We start from the raw sequence: 21,576 nt of genomic DNA, 5'->3' as shown, positions 1-21,576 counted from the left end.
CACCACCAGGGAAGTCCCTCCTAAATATTTCAAATTGTCTCTTAGTCTAAATTTCTATGTTCCTAAAAGTATTATTGGTCCAGCATGGATTCACGTGCTTACTCCAAGACCAAATAATAAAACCATCGATGTTGGAAACCACTTCAATGGTAAGAGAGGGAAATCCAAAACTAGCAAAAATAAGCCTAAATTTCAGCATCTGTCTATTACAGATCCCCAAGACAAAGGGGTAGGGGGAAAGCAGAAACAATTTTACTTAATTCTCTAGGTCTAGGGATTGCAAATATGGAAGAGATAATTTTGCTTGGCTCTTCCAACTTTTCTAAGTATGCAGGGAAAAAAGCATATTCAGTACTGAGCCAATCATTGGTCTACTCTGCATGAAGTAATTTTAATCTGATTTGGAACTGGTACTGTACATTAAGCATTCTGTGTATGATGGCCAATATTTTTCAATGTTGAGACATTAGTAAAATTATGTAGAGCAACATCTGGATAGGTTGGGTAATTATGTTCCTTGAATGACCTGGTTAATATGCTATTATGTCCTTTCATATATTTTATATTCCAATACATGGTAAAGAAAAAAAAATGACTGAGACAAAAATATAACCTGGTTGAGTGATTTTAAAGATCACTTTCCAAAGTGTTAGCCTCATTTATAATGTATGTACATGCTTTCTATTCAAACTGATACTGTAGATTTCATGCCACTGATAAATTTGTTGAAATAGACTACGATTAGAGCTGTGAGTCACAGAATTCCAGTGTATTACAATGATTACAAGCTTGCAAGTTCATTTAAAAATATTTACTGATTCTTAATCCATGGCTCTCATAGGTTGTTGCTATTTGAGTCTGTTGTCTCAATCTTGGCATATTTTTTTTCTTTTTAAAATGTAATTTTAAAAAATATTATGTAAAATATTTTAATTATTGAATAGTGATATTTATTATTCTTTTTAAATAAATACAAGCTAAATAAACCTTTTATATTTTAAAAGCTCCTTCCATATTGTTAAGACACTCTTAAATGCTGTTATTTTTCAGTCTCCTGAACATTTCAGCACACTTACTAAAGAGTATACCATACTTCTACCAACTGACAGATTCTACCTGTATCTACTTATAGCTCTATCTAGCTAAAATACACAAAACATAAAACTTATCATTTTAATCATTTTAAAGTACATAATTAGTGGCATTTAGTACATTTGCAATTTTGTGCAACCATCACCACTATCTAGTTCTAGAATATTTGCATTACCCCCCAAAGAAACTCATCCCTATTAAATAGGCATTCCTATTTCTTCCTCCCCTCAGCCCTTGGAAACCAATAATCAGCTTCCCATCTCTATGGATTTGCATATTCTGGGAATTTCATATAAATGGAAATACATGTGACATTTTGTGTTTGGCTTCTATTACTTGGCACAGTGTTTTTGTTAAAAAAGCAAACAAAAAAATGAGACATAACTTGATGTTCACTGTTGTAATTTAAACATACTTTTTGAAAAAGTAAATTCTTGAGCTGAGAAAAACTGTAGTACATATAATAAAGTCAGCTGATAAAAGAATATGCTTACTCTAAACATCATTGTGTGTGTGTAAGCAGAGAGAAAGCCGTTTTGATTTTGTTTCTGGTAAACTATAACAGATGTCCTTGTTGTCAATACCATCTTGGAATTAATTTACTATTTCCTCTTTTTTTTCCCAGTCTTATTTTTCATACCAACTAGGCAGTAAGAAAATGAAACTTCACTCTCAGATGGCTTAACTATAAGACATTTTGTAATATTCCAGACTTTGGTAGAACCCTACTTATGAGCCATTTACATTTCAAGATACACAAATAAACTATTTTGAGGTAAAAGTATAACTTAACAACTGAAAATGTAACATCCAGATAAATACAGGAGAAAATGCCTCAGAAGATAAGAAATACAACTCTGCATTTATAAAAAATGTGGATAGCATTTCTTGTAACACCACCTCATTTGTGAAGAAGCAGTATCCAACCTATGCTGTCAAAGAAGTTCGGAAAGTTTTGCATTATCTCTTCTCTTTTTTTATTTGTTTATTTCTTATCTGAGAACTTACTATTTTTGCACTTACTGATAAGACTGTGATAAGAAAAATAATAGTTTTAAAGTAATAATCATCTCTTTCTTTCTACTTTGGGAGGTTACACTTTATAATTAAAATGTTTCAAAGGCATCAATATTAGAACAGAATCTAAAACGAGATCTGTGTTCCCTGTATTCTCATCCCTAAGTCTCAGCCCTGGGGATGTAAGTCTCATCCCTAAATACTGAACATAAAGTGCCATTTTAAAGTTATATTTTTTATTTCTAAATAATAAAAGTCACACAAAAGGATAAATATAATCACATGTGATGGATAACTGGAAGGTGGAGCAAAAAGCATCTTTCTAATTTGAAGATAAAATTATTTTGTGAGCCAAATTAATAAAGTCAATGTATAAAAGTCTAAGAAAGCTACTTTAATTAATTAAAAGTCAGGGAAATGAGAGGTGATATTTCACAAATTAGAAAAAGCATATTAAAAATTATTTGAGACAGAATAAACACATACTTAAAAATTGGTTTAGGTAAAAGAAAGATCATCTAATAAACTGCATCAAGTCTTGAAAATAATTACAACATGGGATAATAGTTTTAAGCAAAATGCTTAGAAAAGGGGAACTCTTGTTAGTTTTTATTTCCAGTCATCATTTTAAATGAGGCACTAATATATGTAAGTGTTGCAGGTTTTTTTCTTAAAGAAGTTTATTCTGTTTTGAGTCAGGAAAAATTCAACAGGGCTTGTCATCACTTGACTGAAATGTCAGTCAAGATCATTTGATTCTGTTTGTTCTGACGTCTTGCTAATTGAAATGAGTGACAAGTTTGCTTACACTTGCTTACATTTTTAATTTAAGATCATCAGTTTATAAAATTCAAATGATGATTTCTTGAACCTTATGTGGAATCATTAAGCACTAAAGTTGCTTAATGATTCTACTGGGATTATCATAGCTCCATGTTTCAAATGGAAATCATTTCTCTTCCAGCTGAATGTGAATAGTACGTGAATAGGAAACATGCAAGTCTGATGGCAACTTCCACTCATATAAAGGGACTCAATCTTAAGGATGAAGAAATCACTGAAGGCAAGAGAGTAGAGAATCTGAAAGACTACACATTCTCATTGGCACATATGACTTTCATGTTCTACTTTAGGCCATTTTTCCTTGTACTTCAAATACAAGAGCTATCAAATTCCCTTTCTATGTAATCCAATGTGAACTGAAGTTTTGAGTGAGGTAATTACCTCTTAATGGATACACTCACTGTGGCAGAAATTTTTGATTGTCTACAACAGCATACCATTGTCTCCTTCCTCTTTCCTGGGTCAAAGTGTTAACTAAAAATGCATTTCCATGTTTTTCTTGCAGTTAAGTATGTACATATATCTAGGTCCTGGCCAATGTGATATCAGCAGAAATAAATTATTTGAGAAGACAGTAAGAACATGTTAAAGAAAGGTGTTCTTATTCTTTCTCCGTTCTGCTGTTCGGAATGCAGATATAATAGCCTTGAGGATACATGTTTTACTCTAGTGATGACATAGGGGAAAGTTGGAAGTAGTTGTGTTGTTACCCTCTATTCATAACTGACTAGATGTTGATCATTTTTTATGTGAGAGAGAATTAAAATTCTGCCTTTTATTTTTGAGTCTATGTATGGAAAGCCAAACTGTTCATAACTTACACTGACAAAAAAATCCTTCTGATTACTACTTGTTTCTTAGTTATTTTAAAAATAGGATAAAAATGTTCTATACATAATAATACTATTATTTATTCATTAGCATCCTGCACATTTGAGTATTATGAATCTGTCTAACCATGGAGCTCTGGTAATATCCATGTTCTGAGACTAATCTCTATAATATTTCATCTATGTGACCTTGGGAAGGTATTTAACTTCATTGGGATTGCTCATCTGTATGGGCAACATTGTATATAAAGAACTCCTGCGTGCACATAGATATCCCTCAATACATGTTAGTTGCAAGACTTGGGAGAGAAACTGAATAATGCTGACCCAAGTGAATTCTTGCCCTTTCTGAGCAACCAACTGAAAGCCACAGTAGTTCTCACAATTCTCAGTCATACCGGTTCCAAGAAGTGAAGAAATATTTGGCTCTTCAAGTATTCTACTCTGAGGTAAGGTATTTTAAAGAATTTAAATATTTTTACTGAAATTTAAATATTTTTTAAAATTTAAATATTTTTACTGAATCACTTTGCTATACACCTGAAACTAACACAACACTGTGAATCAACTATACTTCGATTAAAAAAATTTAAGTATTTTAAATAAATAGCTGAAGCTCTTAAATATAGTTCCCAAAATATGCATTGCAGGATTGACAGCACCTCATCCAGAGTGCAGAATATTATGAGGAAGTAAATTCTATTAATAATGGGGAAAAAGGAGGGTGAAAAAGTGTGGTAGACAGAATTCTAAGATGGTCCCTGTATTAGTTTTGTAGAGCTGCTATAACAAGCTACCATGACCTGGGTGGCTTAGGAGAAATTTGTTTTCTCACAGTTCTGGAGGTTATTAGCCCAAAATCAAGGTGTTGGCAGGGTAGGTTCCTTCTGAAGACAGCAAAAGAAAAATCTGTTCCAGGCCTCTCTCCTTGGCTTACAGATGACTGTCTTCATATACATAAGACATTCTCCTCAGGTCTGTCTGTGTCCAAATTTCCCCTACTTGAAAGGACACCAATCATATTGGATTAGAGCCTACCCTAATGAGGTTACTGGGGTAAGGACTTCAAAACATAGGAATTTTGAGATAACATAATTCAGCTGATAGCATACTTTAAGATCCCTGTCCCCAGTATATATGTCCTGCATTAAGTCATGCTTTTGAGTGTAATGTGAGTAGCATGGGATAACCATTCCCTTTGTTAGGTAATGTTATATGGCAAAAGTGAAGGGACTTTTCAGATCTCTTGAAGTCTGCTGACTTTAAGTTAATCAAAAGGGAAATAATCCTGTGGGAGTCTGACCTAATTAGGTTAAGTGTTTTACAAGAGGATCTAGAGGTCAGAGGCAGAAGATGCTCTTTTAAGAGCATCTTAGTTTACCTTGGAAAAGCAAATTGCCATGTTGTGGGAGAGGGCCAAAGGGCAAGGAATGGTGGGCAGCCTCTAGGAGCTGAAGATCTTAGTGTTATAACTGCAAGAAACTGAATTCTTCCAACAACCAATAAGGTAAGAGGATCCCGAGACTTCTTTGAGATACCACCCTCACCTGACACCTTGATTTCGGCCTGGTTGGATCCTGTGCAGAGCACCCAATTAACCTTCACCTAAGCTCCTGACCCATGGAAACTGTGAGATAATAAATTTGTGTTGTTTTAGGCTGCTAAAATTGTGGCAATTTGTTAAAAACAAAGCAATAAATGAACTAATACAAGAGAAATTAAATGTTTAACAAGTACATATCATGTGAAAGGTCAGGCCTCTTTGGAAAAAGATTTTATATCAAGCATGAATATACTTTCCCCGAGAAAAATCCTATTTTCTGCACACACTGATAAACCTACAGATTCAGGTTCAGAGCACAGGAGCCTAAGTATGTACATAATGTATTTAGTATGTGAAAAGGGGCTATTGGGTACTTGGGTAAAAACTTGATGTTTGCCTCATACAATATATTTTGTGATCATATCAGATAATATATATATATTTTTTTAATTTATTTTTTTCATGGACAGACATTTTATTTTAAACACAGCAGTGCGTACATGTCAATCCAAAACTCCAAATCTATCCCTCCCCTGTACCCTTCCCCCCCTGGTAACCACAGGCTCTTTCTCTAAGTATGTGAGTCTGTCACTGTTTTGTAAATAAGTTCGTTTGTATCATTTTCTTTTAGATTCCGCATATAAGCAGTATCATATGATATTTGTCTTTCTCTGTCTGACTTACTTCACTTAGTATGATAATATATTTTAGAATGGGGTCTCGGATGATACATACCAACCTGTAAACAGTACTTATCTTTGAGATATGGGATAACCAGTTAGAAAGTGAGAAGAGAGGGTGAAGATAATCATGATAATTATTATTATTTTTTGATCCTAGAAATTTGTTCATTATTCATTTAACTAGTTAGGAACTTTTAGTAAAACTGAGTTTAACCAAGTGCTGACAAAGGAAAGCAAAGTTATAACATTAAAAAACAAAATCTGTACAGTGTCATTGAGAAGAAATTACAATTTATAGTACTAGATTCTAGTCATTGGGTGGTAGGAAATTCATTTTTATCTATTGTCAAAGGAATTAGGGAAATACACAGTATTCAAAGGAGTATGATAGGCTTGACTCAAATCCTGATTGGTATATTATTTAACTTCTCAACCTCTGAAATCAACACTTGAATATATCATATCATTTAGATTTATGAAGGCTATTTTATACCCAAATTTAATGAAGGCCATTTTACTCTGAAAGTATAATGTTAGTATTTTGTAAGCCTTGTTGGCATAAATTGAAATTTGAAGACAAAAAATTTCTTTACTTCTCAAATATGTCTGTTACTTTGCTCATTTTTAATCTTTTTCAGTATGGCTCTGGTTCTTTTTCTTAATTTATTTTTTAAATTATTTATCTTTGGCTGCATGGGTCTTCGTTGCTGGGTGTGGTCCTTCTCTAGTTGTGGCGAGCGGGGCCTAATCACGTTGTAGTGCATGGACTTCTCATTGTGGTGGCTTCTCTTGCTGTGGAGCACGGGCTCTAGGCCTGCAGGCTTCAGTAGTTGTGGCATGTGGGCTCAGTAGTTGTGGCTCATGGGCTCTAGAGTGCAGGCTCAGTAGTTGTGGCACATGGGCTTAGTTGCTCCGTGGCATGTGGGATCTTCCCAGGCCAGGGCTCAACCCGTGTCCCCCGTGTTGGCAGGTGGATTCTTAACCACTGCACCACCAGGGAAGCCCTGGGTATGGTTCTTGTTCCTAGTTTTTCATTTCACCCCACACCTCACCAACATTAACATTTTGCACTCTTACACACTCATATACTCTAAATTTGAACCAAGAGACCATGGATATCTTAGCATGATGTCTTCCTCCCCAACTTCAGTCATGCATTGCACCCTTCTCGCTTCAAGAGCTAAATGGGAGAGGACAGGACCCAGTCACGTGTGAACAGGTTTAGAAGATTTTGAAGTGATTGTTAATGCTCAGAAGTGGGATAAAACTAAGACCCAGTGAAACAGAATAAATGCCATTCCACTTTTATGATTTTTTTCTCACCTAAAACCCTTGCTTTCAATATTTTCAAACACTGATTCTTCTTAAATTCGTCACCACCTTCCTCCAACACACCCCAGAAGCAGCCACATTTTTGACTTTCTGGTTCTAGAGAAGAATTCTATCATAACCTCTTATTTTTCTTATAATACATGCATAGAGGATTCAAGCAATTCCCATTAAAATTATACACTAATGCTCCATAGAATTTTATTTTGGTTTATATTTTTCTTATTTGATTAAAACTAGAAACTCCATCTCACTAACATCAACACTGCTTTAAAAAATATTAAAACAGTAACTGAAGCACATTTTTTTAACCATCAGCTTTCAAAATGGCTAAAGCTCTCAGCTGTTCAAAAAACCTCCAGCCCATTTTCTATTTTGTCAGTTATTCTGGTAACATATTTTCTAGTATATCAGGTGAGAATCACAACAGTAGAATATAACCTTTTAACTAACTGACATTAACTGAATACCTCTTCTGGTCCATTCTGAAGTAAACAATACTTAACATTAATCTGCTTGTATATGTTCTTCATTTCCAAAAGGACTGTGTTAGCTTGCTTTACTTCCTTAATTTCTACAACACATCTTTGGAAAATTTCACAATTATATCCCTACCAAAAAAAAAAAAAATGAAATCTCAAGTGTATACATTACATTGTTTTATAAAATAGAGTATGATTTAACACTTGAGGTGCAAAGCATTTTCCTTCAGCTTTCACTGTCTCTTCTACTTCATGAATGATAATGGAAAAAGATAGTCACAAGGATATTTCATTCATTCCTCTTTCTTTAAAATCTTATTCCAATTGATGATATAACTGTTAAGAGTATAAGTAAATCATGAGGACCTTCAAAATGGTGGAGGAGTAAAACGGGGACATCACCTTCCTCCCTGGAAATACATCGAAAATACATCTACAGGTGGAAAAACTCGTAAAGAACATATACTGAACATTGGCAGAAGACCTCAGATATCCCAAAAGGCAAGAAACTCCTCACGAACCTGGGTAGGGCAAAGAAAAAAGGAAAAACAGAGACCAAAGAATAGGGATGGGACCTGGACCTCTGGGGGGAGCTGTGAAGGAGGAAAATGTTCCACACACTAGAAAGCCCCTTCACTGGTGGAGAAAGGGGTGTGGGTGGTGGGTGGGGATCTTTGGAGCCACCAAGTGCAGTAACAGGGGTGCAGAGGGCAAAGCAGAGAGATTCCCACACAGAGGATCGGTGCTGACCAGCACTCACCAGCCCGAGAGGCTTGTCTGCTCACCCACTGGGGCGGGCGGGGGCTGGGAGCTGAGGCTTGGGCTTCGGCTTTGGTCAGAGCGCAGGGAGAGGACTGGGGTTGGACTCATCAAGACTCATCAAGAACAAAAGGAAGAATGCTCAAATCAACAGAATTAGAAATGAAAAAGGAGAGGTAACAACTAACACTACAGAAATACAAAGGATCATAACAGATTACTACAAGCAACTACATGCCAATAAAATGAATAACTTGGAAAAAATGGAGTAATTCTTAGAAAAGTACAACCTTCTGAGACTGAACCAGGAAGAAATAGAAAATATAAACAGACCAATCAAAAAAACTGAAACTGTGATTAAAAATCTTGCAACAAACAGAAGCCCAGGACCACATGGCCTCACAGGCGAATTCTATCAAACATTTAGAGAAAGCTAACACCTATCCTTCTGAAACTCTTCCAAAATATAGCGGAAGAAAGAACACTCCCAAACTCATTCTATGAGGCCACCATCACCCTGATACCAAAAGCAGACAAAAATGTCACACACAAAAAAACTACAGGCCAATATTGCTGATGAACATAGACGCAAAAATCCTCAACAAAATAATAGCAAACAGAATCCAACAGCACATGAAAAAGATCATACACCATGATCAGGTGGGGTTTATCCCAGAATGCAAAGATTCTTCAATATATGCCAATCAATCAATGTGCTAAACCATATTAACAAACTGAAGGATAAAAACCATATGATCATCTCAATAAATGCAGAAAAATCTTTCGAGAAAATTCAACAGCCATTTATGATAAGTTCCCTCTATGATAAAGGCATAGAGAGAACATACCTCAACATAATAAAGGCCATATATGAGAAACCCACAGCCAACATCATTCTCAATGGTGAAAAACTGAAAGCATTTCCACTAAGATCAGCAACAAGATAAGGTTGCCCACTCTCACCACTATTATTCAACATAGTTTTGGAACTGTTAGCCACAGTAATCAGAGAAGAAAAAGAAATAAAAGGAATCCACATCAGAAAAGAAGAAGTTAAACTGTCATTGTTTGAACATGACATGATATTATACACAGAGAATCCTAAAGATTCTACCAGAAAATTACTAGAGCTAATCAATGAATTTGGTAAAGTAGCAGGATAGAAAATTAACACAGAGAAATCTCTTGCATTCCTATACACTAATGATGAAAAATCTGAAAGGGAAATTAAGAAAACACTCCCATTTTCCACTGCAACAAAAAGAATGAAATACCTAGGAATAAACGTACCTAAGGAGACCAAAGACCTGTGTGCAGAAAACTATAAGACACTGATGAAAGAAATGAAAGAGGATACAAACAGATGGAGAGATATACCATGTTCTAGCATTGGAAGAATCAACAGTGTGAAAATGACTATACTACCCAAAGCAACCTACAGATTCAATGCAATCCCTATCAAATTACCAATGGCATTTTTTATGGAACTAGAACAAAAAATCTTAAAATGTGTATGGAGACACAAAAGACCCTGAATAGCCAAAGCAGTCTTGAGGGAAAAAAATGGAGCTGGAGGAATCAGACTCCCTGACTTCAGATTATACTACAAAGCTACAGTAATCAAGACAATATAGTAGGGGCTTCCCTGGTGGCGCAGTAGTTGAGAGTCCGCCTGCCAATGCAGGGGACATGGGTTCGTGCCCCGGTCCGGGAAGATCCCACATGCCGCAGAGCGGCTGGGTCCATGAGCCATGGCCGCTCAGCCTGCGCGTCCGGAGCCTGTGCTCCACAATGGGAGAGGCCACAACAGTGAGAGGCCCACGTACCGCAGGAAAAAAAACAACAACAAAAAAACGACAATATGATACTGTCACAAAAACAGAAACATAGATCAATGGAACAATATAGAAAGCCCAGAGATAAACACACGCACCTATGGTCAACTAATCTATGACAAAGGAGGCAAGGATATACAATGGAAAAATGACAGTCTCTTCAATACGTGGTGCTGGGAAAACTGGACAGCTACATGGAAAAGAATGAAGTTAGAACACTCCCTAACACCATACACAAAAATAAACTCAAAGTGGATTAGAGACCTAAATGTAAGACCAGACAGGGTATAACTCTTAGAGGAAGACATAGGAAGAACACTCTTTGACATAAATCCCAGCAAGATCTTTTTTGATCCACCTCCTAGAGTAATGGAAATAAAAACAAAAATAAACAAATGGGACCTAATGAAACTTCAAAGCTTTTATACAGCAAAGGAAACCATAAACAAGACGAAAAGACAACTCTCAGAATGGGAGGAAATATTTGCAAACAAATCAAGGGACAAAGGATTAATCTCCAAAATTTATAAACAGCTCATGCAGCTCAATAAAAAAAAACAAACAACCCAATCCAAAAATGAGCAGAAGACCTAAATAGACATTTCTCCAAAGAAGACATACAGATGGCCAAGAAGCACATGAAAAGCTGCTCAACATCTCTAATTATTAGAGAAACGCAAATCAAAACTACAATGAGGTATCACTTCACACCAGTTAGAATGGGCATCATCAGAAAATCTACCAACAACAAATGCCAGAGAGGGTGTGGAGAAATGGGAACCCTCTCGCACTGTTGGTGGTAATGTAAATTGCTACAGCCACTATGGAGAACAGTATGGAGGTTCCTTAAAGAACTAAAAATAGAATTACCATATGATCCAGCAATTCCACTACTGGGCATATACCCAGAGAAAACCGTAATTCAAAAAGACACAGGCACCCCAATGTTCATTGCAGCACTGTTTAGAATAGCCAGGTCATAGAAGCAACCTAAATGCCCATCCACAGACGAATGGATAAAGATGTGGTACATATATACAATGGAATATTACTCAGCCATAAAATGAATGATATTAGGTCATTTGTTGAGACGTGGATGGATCTAGAGACTATCATACAGAGTGAAGTAAGTCAGAAAGAGAAAAACAAATACCATATATTAACGCATATATGTAGAACCTAGAAAAATGGTACAGATGAACCAGTTTGCAGGGCAGAAATTGAGACACAGATGTAGAGAACAAACGTACAGACACCAAGAGGGGAAAGTGGCAGGGGTGTGGGGGCTGTAGTGCGATAAATTGGGCTATTGGGATTGACATGTATACACTGATGTGTGTAAAATTGATGGCTAATAAGAATCTGCTGTATAAAAAAATAAATACAATTAAATTAAACAATTTTAAAAAAAGACTTTCAACTTTGGTGGACAGTGATGAATAGTAAGTGGAACAGTGAGTATTCATTATGTAAAAGTTCTGGCATTTATAGATTTAAGGCAAAAAATAATTGTAAGGAGTGTAGATTTCACTGGTTTTCGTTAACTTCTCCGGAAACTTTGAAGGAGAAGAATGACACATGTTAACTTTTTTCTCTTACATTACTGTCTATATTTCTCATATTTTTTTCTCTATTTGCTTGAACATGAATATTTTCCTCCAAAATATTTTTAAGAATAATTCTCTCTTTAGCTGTACCAAAAAAGCTATTAAATATATTTTACATAAAGTTATATTTTAGTTCTTAAATTTCCATTTGATTTATCTTTACAGTTTCCATTTTACTCCTGAAATTCTCCATCTATGTTTTGTTCCCTTGATCACATTATTTTAAAATCTGTATCCCAAAACATCATTAGTTTTATTTCCTTTGAGTCTCTAATTACTGTAATTTTCTGGATTTCTGTCCTCCTGTGTGTCTCATGATTTTTTGATTGATTTTTAAATAGTGTATGAAGAATCTTACATATCTTTTTAGGTCATAGAAGGATATCCTTTCCTATTTTGCTAAGAAGTTAGACTAGGTGACAATCATCTTAAGCCTATCAAAAATTGACAATCATTTTAAGCCTATCAAAAATTTATGGTAAGCTTGTTTTCAGTTCTTTTGAGAAATGGTCTATTTCACAGTTACTGGTAGAACATTCCTATTCTAGGTCCTTGTTAAAAATGTAGCATAATTTACCAGCTTCTTGACAGATCCTGCACTTCACTATTTGTTTCCCCATCTGTATGAGAGTTCAGAAATATGTGATCAACCTCTCAGCTTCTAAACAGGACTTTCAAAGTTGGAATTGTTTTATAGGGGAGACAGTGTGTCAAATGCTTTGCTTAGCTATATTATCTTCAGGCACACGCTCTTTCTTTTAAAATTTGATCTGCTGGCTTTCAGGTATCATGAAATAGATTTTTTTCTTAACTGTGTCCATCTGTTCTATTTATTCTTGTAAAAGAGTTAGTTTGATACAACCTAGTTCACCATTGTCAGGAACAGAGCTCCTGAAAAATTTGTTTCTCTGTAAGTATCTGAAATACTCATTTAAAAACTATTTTAGATCTTCTATTATGACGTATCTCACACTAAATATTTTTATATGTAATATACTTACGTATAAATAATACTTGCCTTGTTTTTATTGCAGGTATTTAAGGGCTGGTAGTTTTTCTTACTCATCTTCATGAATAATCCTGTATGTTAGGCTCTCAATACTAGTCGCTATATTGAATAAACTATTTTTTGTTGTTGTTTTCTGTGTTGTTTTTCTTTCTTTCTCCCCCCCCCCCCCGATGCTCTTCAATTAATGTTAATATTGGATCTATCCCAATTTAGCTAAAATTTTTCTTGGTAACAAAAAGAACTTGTTTATGTTTTATTCATCATTTTTCATTTCCATGATTTGCACAGCAGTAGAATCACCTGTTAGTTATTTTATCAAATTATAAAATAGTCTTAGATGGTTGTGGCATTTGCTAATAACATCCTACCTTGATATCTAGTAAATATAATATCCACCTCAATTTACTCACTTGAAAATTATTTTTCTTACATGAAATATTCCGTTCTCGATAGCCTAATGCACCCTAGGAAGTACAAGTTAAGGGTTATTGTTGTGTCTCCAGAGAGGTAAAATTACCACACATTAAGATTCCAGCCAGTGCCTGATGTAATCACCTGAAAATTTACTACCTACTGGGATTTATTATTGAAAAAAATGGATGCAATTCTTAAATATTTTGAAGAATATAAATGTAACAAAGTTAGAATTGATAACTGTACTGTTCTAAAGACAACCAGCTCTGCTTCCTTCCAACAAAGTAACATATCAGGATGACATTCTAAAACAGCATTAAAATAAGGTTAAAAATACCCCACAGAAGATGTGGTATTACATAAATTAAATATTTACAAATAACAATGTTAATTTTATAACTTTCTTTATAAGAAAGATATTTTTGATATAAAGATTCTTTTTATAACAATTTAAAAAATAGTTTTCATGTTTAATAAATTTAGATATTTTAGATATCAATCTAACACGTTTTCTGCCTTAAGACATAAACTATAAGTTTTATACTTATTTCATGTAATTTGAGGTTAGATATATAGGATGTTTTTCTCTTAAAAGATCTGCTTTAAGGGTAACTATTAATTATTTATTTCATTATAGCCACTCCTTGCCTTCAAAGCAAATTGCTTGGATATATTTTTAAATAAACTTTTTTCAACTATAACTTACATATAATATAATGTACCCATTTTACATACACAGAGCAATAAATGTTAAAAATGTATTCATCTGTTTATCACAACTCCAAACTCTCTGTAGACTATCCACTTAGCCCCTTCGTAATCAGTCAACTCTAGCCTACCACTGATCTGATTTATGCCATGATAACTTAGTTATGTCTTCTCTAGAATTTTATAAAAATTAAATCAGGTAATAGTCACACTTTTGTGTCTGCCTTCTTTTCTCAACTTCATGTTTTTGAGGTTAAAAATCTATTTTAAATGTAAAACTATTTTAAATATTACTATACTAAAATATTTTGATAAATATAGTAATTATTTCTTTCTATACTCAAGATATAAATAAATATTTTGATAAATATAGTAATTATTTCTTTCTATACTCAAGATATGAATTATGATATTTAGTTATCTAGAAACCATTTTTTCAAGAATACAATGAAATCAGTGTTCAACATGCTCTCTATTGTTCCAGAAGACACACTGGAACCAGTGGGCAGAAGTTATAGGAAAAAAGATTCTTGTTCAACAGACAAAAGTAATGCCTGTTAATTGAAATTGTCCATCATTTACTGAGATTTACCTACCATTGTGAACTCCCAATTACTACAAATATAAAGTCAAAGATGTCTGATCAGGGTAATCCATAGTTGTCATACTCTCAGAGAAGATGAACTTTAGTCAGTAAAAGAAAACAGAAACACAAACTGAGTATCAATACAGAAAGTAACAAGTATATAAAGAAGAGTAAAGATGGAAACTCTGGGATTTCAAAGGAAAGAGTCCTCTGATATAGAAAACAGGGCCTTGACATACTGGCAGGATTTCATCAAATTGAGACTAAAACTGAAGAAGTATTTTCAGACAGAGAAAACAATATGAACAAAGGTAGAGAGATGGACAAAGTGTTCAAGATGTTAAAATATCACTGTTTGGGGAAGGTGAAAGGAAGTAACTGAAAATTTGGCTAGAAATGTAAATAGATCAAAGGCAGGCCAAGGAAGTTTTCAGATGCTTAGTAACAATATACCTTTAAGCATTAGGGAGATATTGACGGTTTAAAGATACTGGATGGGATGTTTTCTGTTATCTAATAATATTGGTCAATTTCCACAAGGCAACGGTATGCAGATGGAGACAGTTGGAACTCTGGTTTATCTCTGACTTTAGTGGAAAACCTCTAATGGTTCCTCATTATGAAATATGCTGGCCCATAAGCTGCTATAACTGTGTGCACGTGTGTATGCCAGCATGCATGTATGATGCATATGTTAAGGAGATTCTATCAATTTCTTATTTCTTCAAAGTTTTTAACATTTATGTTGGACAATCTTAAATATCTGTAAGGTAACTGAAAAGTATCATATGATATTTTTCCTTAGCTTCAATAATGAAATAGATTATATTAATTTTTTTTATATTGAGCACATTTGCTTTCCTGGAATAAATCTCATTTAGTCATAGTGTGCTATTTTTTACTATGTTCTTGGTCTGTTTTCAAATATTTTATATGAGATTTTGCATCAATATTCATAAGTGAGTTTGCTTGCAGTTTTCTTTTATGGTATAATCTTCTTAAATTTAAGGATCAATATTTACTAGTTTCATAAAACAAATGTGAAAGTTTTCATTCCATTTCTATGTTCTGAAATAGTTTAAATAGCTTTATGATGATCTTATTCTTAAAAATTCTCCTGTGAAATTATCTGAGCCTGGTGCTTTCTGTTGGATATGCTTTTAAAAAACAAGCAAAGAAAAAATTTGATTTCTACAACAGTATTATGTTCATTTAGATTTTTTATCTACTTAGTAGACTCTCCTTTTAGTACAGTATTTGATCAGTGTAGATTTTTCTATCTCTACAGTGGTAAAGCTTGAAGAGTTTAATTTTTTTTTTAAAATGTGTTTTTCAAATAGAATTGTGCAGAGGAAACTTCTGTTATAAATTTCTCTGTTTGATTATGATTCATCCTTGTCATTTTCAATTACTGTTTTTGTAGTTCCTCTTTTTTATTATTTTTGGTTGGACTTGTTAGTGATTCACTTAGTTTGCAGATTTTTTAAATGACAAATTATTTTTTAGATTTATTTTAGTTTTTTCAGATAAATTGCAGGTTACCCAGTTAAATTTCAGGAAAACATTTTTTTTTAAAGTTTGTCCCAAATTTTGCATGAACCATACTCATATTAAAACTTATCTGTTTTTTATCTGAAATTCAAATTTAATTGTGCATTCTACATTTTAATTTGTTAAATCTGGCAATCTTATTTATTTGTCCTAATGGTTTATTTCTGTTTATGTTTTATACATTTTTATCTTTATTAACTCCTTGCTTCTCTTCTCTTTCGGTTTACTATAATGTTATTTTCCTATATTTTTGAGGTAGGTGTTTAATCCGTCTATTTTATTTATTTTTACTGATATGGGTATTTTATAGTAAAATGTTTCCTAAATAAATGCTTTAGCTCTTTTGATATGATGTATTAACATTATCATTACATTCAGGAAGTCTGTCATCTTATTTTTATGTCCCTTTTGACCCAAGATTTGTTTAATTTCTTTAAAAAAATTCCAGGTGGAAGGGACTTTTAATTTTGTTATAAATTTAAAATGTTAATGTATTATGATAAAAATGCTATTTAGATTATTTCTATTTTTAAAATGTATCAAGGATTTCTTTGTGGTCTAATGTATGGCCAACTTTTCTAAATACATTATATGCCCTTGACCAAAATTCTTATCGGAGTTCAGAATTTGATATTTATATTTCCTTATCAGTTATGGCATTTAGGTCAGCTTATGTTTATTGATTCATTTTGCCTATTTAATCTGTCTTTATGAGGAAGGTATATTAAAAATTTCTTATTTATACTATATGTCTATTTCTTTGAATCTGTTATACCTTGTATTATGAAACTTTTTGCTGTATTACTAGGTACATAAATATTAATAATTACTATCAGGGGGTGGTATTTTTGTTCTCCTTAAATCCTTTTATTGGTGTAAAATCTATTTAGTCAAATAGGAAGATTGTGACTTCTACTTATTTATTGTATTTATATTTACCTGTTACGCTTTTGTGTCTTTACCCATCCTTTCACTTTGAACATCTTTTCTGGTTCTGGACTGGTTAAGGACACATATTGATATGTTGGTCTCAATTCTGTATTTTTATGTTTTATTTTTAATATGTATAGTTTTTTACAACATACTTTATTTTCTTTTTTTGGCCTATCTTTTGTCATATAGAAATTTTTTTAAAGTTTGTGTATATTATGTATATTTGTCCAAACATACGAATTATATGTAGACATTATTCTTCTGAATTCTTTAAGTAAATTATAGATATAAGCCCATTTGTCACCTGATCATCTAGTGTATATTTCTACTTAAAAATGAATTTTTAATATAACGACAGTTAAAGTTCCACAATCAAAGAATTAACATTGAAACAATACTGTTACTAACATATAATTTATATTTAAATATTGACAATTGTCACTATAATAGTCTTAGCAAATAAAAGTCAAAGTATATTTATAGTTTTCTACTTTTTTCTAACTAAAAAAGCAAAAGAAAAATATGCAGTATTGCTCATTTGTGCAAGAAATACAGAAACAGTGAATAAAAACATAATGAAATTGGTTACATGCAAGAAGTGAAAAGACATGGCATTGAAAGGATAGCAGGAAAGGAACAGGATGGAAAGGCAATATTTGGAATATAACTTTCTGTATATTCCTAACTTTTAGAATCTTGGTAATTTCCATATAACCAAAAGAGAATGAAAATTACTAAGGTAAGATGGGTGAAACAAAACTGAATATAAGCAAAAAACAAATGAAACTAATTATAGGGAGGGAGAAATTAAGTAAATTTTAAACATAATGTTTGAACTATATATTAAATCCTATGGAACAATTTCAGAAATATTCTATGTGTACTCTGCAACTGAAATAATGAATGAATATATTTTGGATAATGAAAGCCAGGATTCTCACCACTGGAGTAGGGAATTATATATGTGGAAAGGGGGAAGGCAAGAAGAAGCCTCATCATGTTCAATTGGAATTGGATGTATAATTGTGAATTTATTAGTTCAACATAAATATATACATATATATATATAGGCAGAAATCTACACAGATGTGTTTATGTATACACTAAATTCACATATACCTATGTCTACATATCACTGTATAGGTATGTAAATATACACATGCATACATATATATATACACACACATATATTTGATTATGACTATACATGTATATATGAATACGAGTATAAAGAGTATCTGGAAATTATGTTTTAAATTTTCCAAGCCTGAAATTATTTTAAATGAAAAGGCTTAATATATCCTATTCAACTGACATTATTTAACAATATTTCCCAAATCCTTTTTTTTTTTTTCCTTTCTGATGCAGATCCTTAAGCTACACTGAAACATAAAATCCCCTTTTCCTTCCTTCAAAATATTTTGCCTTTTATGGTCTCTTCTGTGATGAATTATTTCCTGTATTTTCTCATATTTTTGTTATTCTTCTTTAAAATGGAACACATTTGATGAGTTCAAGTAAAATGAGTGAGGCTAGAAAAATCACCACTTCTGTCACAATAATTTCCATCTATTTATCACCTGAACTACTATTCGTGTCTCCAGCCACTTTTTGCTATAAAATTTACTCATTAAAGTTGTTCCATGTCATACTGTGACCATTAAAGTATACTTGATGTCATTCAGTGAAGACAATGACTTTAGAGTTCTAATATCTTTCCTTGTCAGTTACCACAAAAGTGACAAGACTAAAGATGCATCCCGAATATTGCATTTTTCTTCCCTATACAGTGCTCTACACTTAATAAATATTTACAATCTCAGTTGTTTGTCACTAACAATGACAAGACTTATCCAACAGTTTCACTTCTTCAAAATGTCAGTAACTGCTCAGTTCTGTACACAAAAGTGTGCAAAATTTTCCACTGCATTTATAGAAGTTTATTATAGATACAGGGGCATGAATGTAATGGTGTGTTGGAGCTGGCTCATACTGGCTCTCAAGAGCTGACTGGGTATAACTCTTCCTAACTCCACACTCAGTGACATCATACTGATAGCTTAAAATCACCATAGTGAGCAAATTGACAATATAGGAACTGGTAAATGGTATCAACCAGCTCCGCTTCCCTTCCCCCCGCCTGCCCAGGGAGCTGTCTGCTAAATAATTATTAGCACTCTATTGTTCTAAAATCTTGTAGGAATATGGAACATTCTACATTGATAAACTTTAAATGGAAACTTGGAAGTCTCCTCTTCCTTCATTCAGCTTCAGTTACACTATTCTTGCTGCTTTTCTTAGGAAAGTAGGTTCTCAAAGCAGGGTTTTTGCACTTGCTGTTTCCTCTGCCTGAAAGTATTTGTCCAGAGAGCTGCACAACGTGTTCCTTTGCTCCCTTCACTTATGCCTGAAAAGCCATCAGTGAAGCTTCTCCGGATCACACTATGTGAAATAATTTCCCTGTGTGCCCGCCTCCAACAATCCCCTCCCCAAACAATATACAGCTTTGTTTTACTCAATAGCAGATATCACAATCTGAAGTACTCCTTATTGATTGCCATTTGATTACTACCTATTTACCACCAAAGCAATGCAATCCCATGACAACAGACGTCCTGCCAACTTTGCTCAAATTTCTATCTCCAAGGTCTAAAAAGTGGCATGTAATTGACACTCAAAATATATGTTGCGTGAATAACAATAATGAAAATAAAACTGTGAATAATATTTTAAAAATATAAATTGTTTATTTTTTATAAGTACTTTAGAAGTATGTATATTCTTAAAAATTGGTGCTTTAATAATGTAAGTTCTGTTTCTTATTTATCTCTCAATCTCATCATACATATGTTTTCTTTAAATATTCCTTTATTATGCCTTTTTTATCCATATTACTAGATATAGGTATTATATAAATAAACTAGCTATTATAAATGTCACATTGAAGAACTGCTTTCTTCATAAACAACTTCAGGTTTTATGGATAAAAAACGTTTTTTGTGTAAAAAGCACATTTTTATGTGTAAAAGAAGTGTTTATACTTCTAACACATGCTGCTTTTACTGAGAAATCATTTAAACTTTTTTGCTAATTAGTGAAATTATATAACAATTTATAGTATAGTGTGTTCATTAATTAATGAATTAATGCTCATTAAGAACATTAATGTTCATTAATTCTTTCAACAAACTCTCATTGATTATATACCTTAAACATAGTTTCCCTGTGCTAGGAACTTGATATTTTTATTTGCATTTTTTATTAATAGCAAGGCTTACAGAACTGAAATTGTGTAAATTTATCATTTTATAATGATCCCTACAATGGTGCTTACTGTCCCAAATTTATAGGTGATAACACCAAACACCTTTTTGACATATGAATCTGTTTTCCTTGGAAACAAGAAACATGTCTAATTGACTTTTATCTTCCCAGAAAATGACATCATAGCTGTTCGATAATAAGTGAGAGTCACCATGAATGAATGAATGGATGAATAAATGAATGAATGAATTTTTAGGACACTTGTATTAGATCAGAAAGTAATTTTTATAAGATACAATGCCTGAACACAAATTAAGGACTTCTGACCACAATCCTATCATTCTTTCTTCACAGATAAATAGGAAACACCCTGATTTTTTTAATTGAAAACAAAATTATGATGACAATTTTTTAGGACAGTTTAAGATTCACAGCAAAATTGAGGTGAAGGTACAGATTTCCCATATACCTCTTGACCCCATGCATGCATACCCTTCCACATTATCAATGTCCCCCACTAGAACAATAAAGTAGTTAGTGTTGACAAACCTACATTGACATATCATAATCACCATGGTCCGTAGTTTACGTTACTGTTCACTTGTAATGTACATATTTTTGCTTTCGACAAATTTATAATGACATGTATACATCATTACAGTATCATACAGAGCATTTCCACTGCCCTAAAAATCATCTGTGTTCTGCCTATTTATCCCACCTCACCCTCCTCCCAACCCCTAGCAATCACTGGCACTGATTATTCTGATCATACAAGGAAGACAACCAAGGATGATCTCTTGATTTACTAAAAAATATTGATGAGGATTCAAAACTACCTTCCAAACAGAAGAAAAAATTGCTAGGTCGGTTCTATAAGTGTCACCCAAACGTCTATATTGAGTATTTTGCGGACTGAGTTTCTAATGTCTATATATAACCTGTGTATTTTAACAATAAATTATGTATTCTAAGGATCCAATCACACTGTAAGATTGGATGTTCTTCTACATGTGAAATGTAGTTAATAAAACATTTTTATATAAAAAAATAAAATCACATCAAAAAATAAAATATATAGGAATGAACCT

Source organism: Tursiops truncatus, chromosome 6, assembly GCF_011762595.2.
Source record: "Tursiops truncatus isolate mTurTru1 chromosome 6, mTurTru1.mat.Y, whole genome shotgun sequence".
NCBI lineage: Eukaryota > Metazoa > Chordata > Mammalia > Artiodactyla > Delphinidae > Tursiops > Tursiops truncatus.
This window is presented reverse-complemented; position numbering follows the sequence as displayed.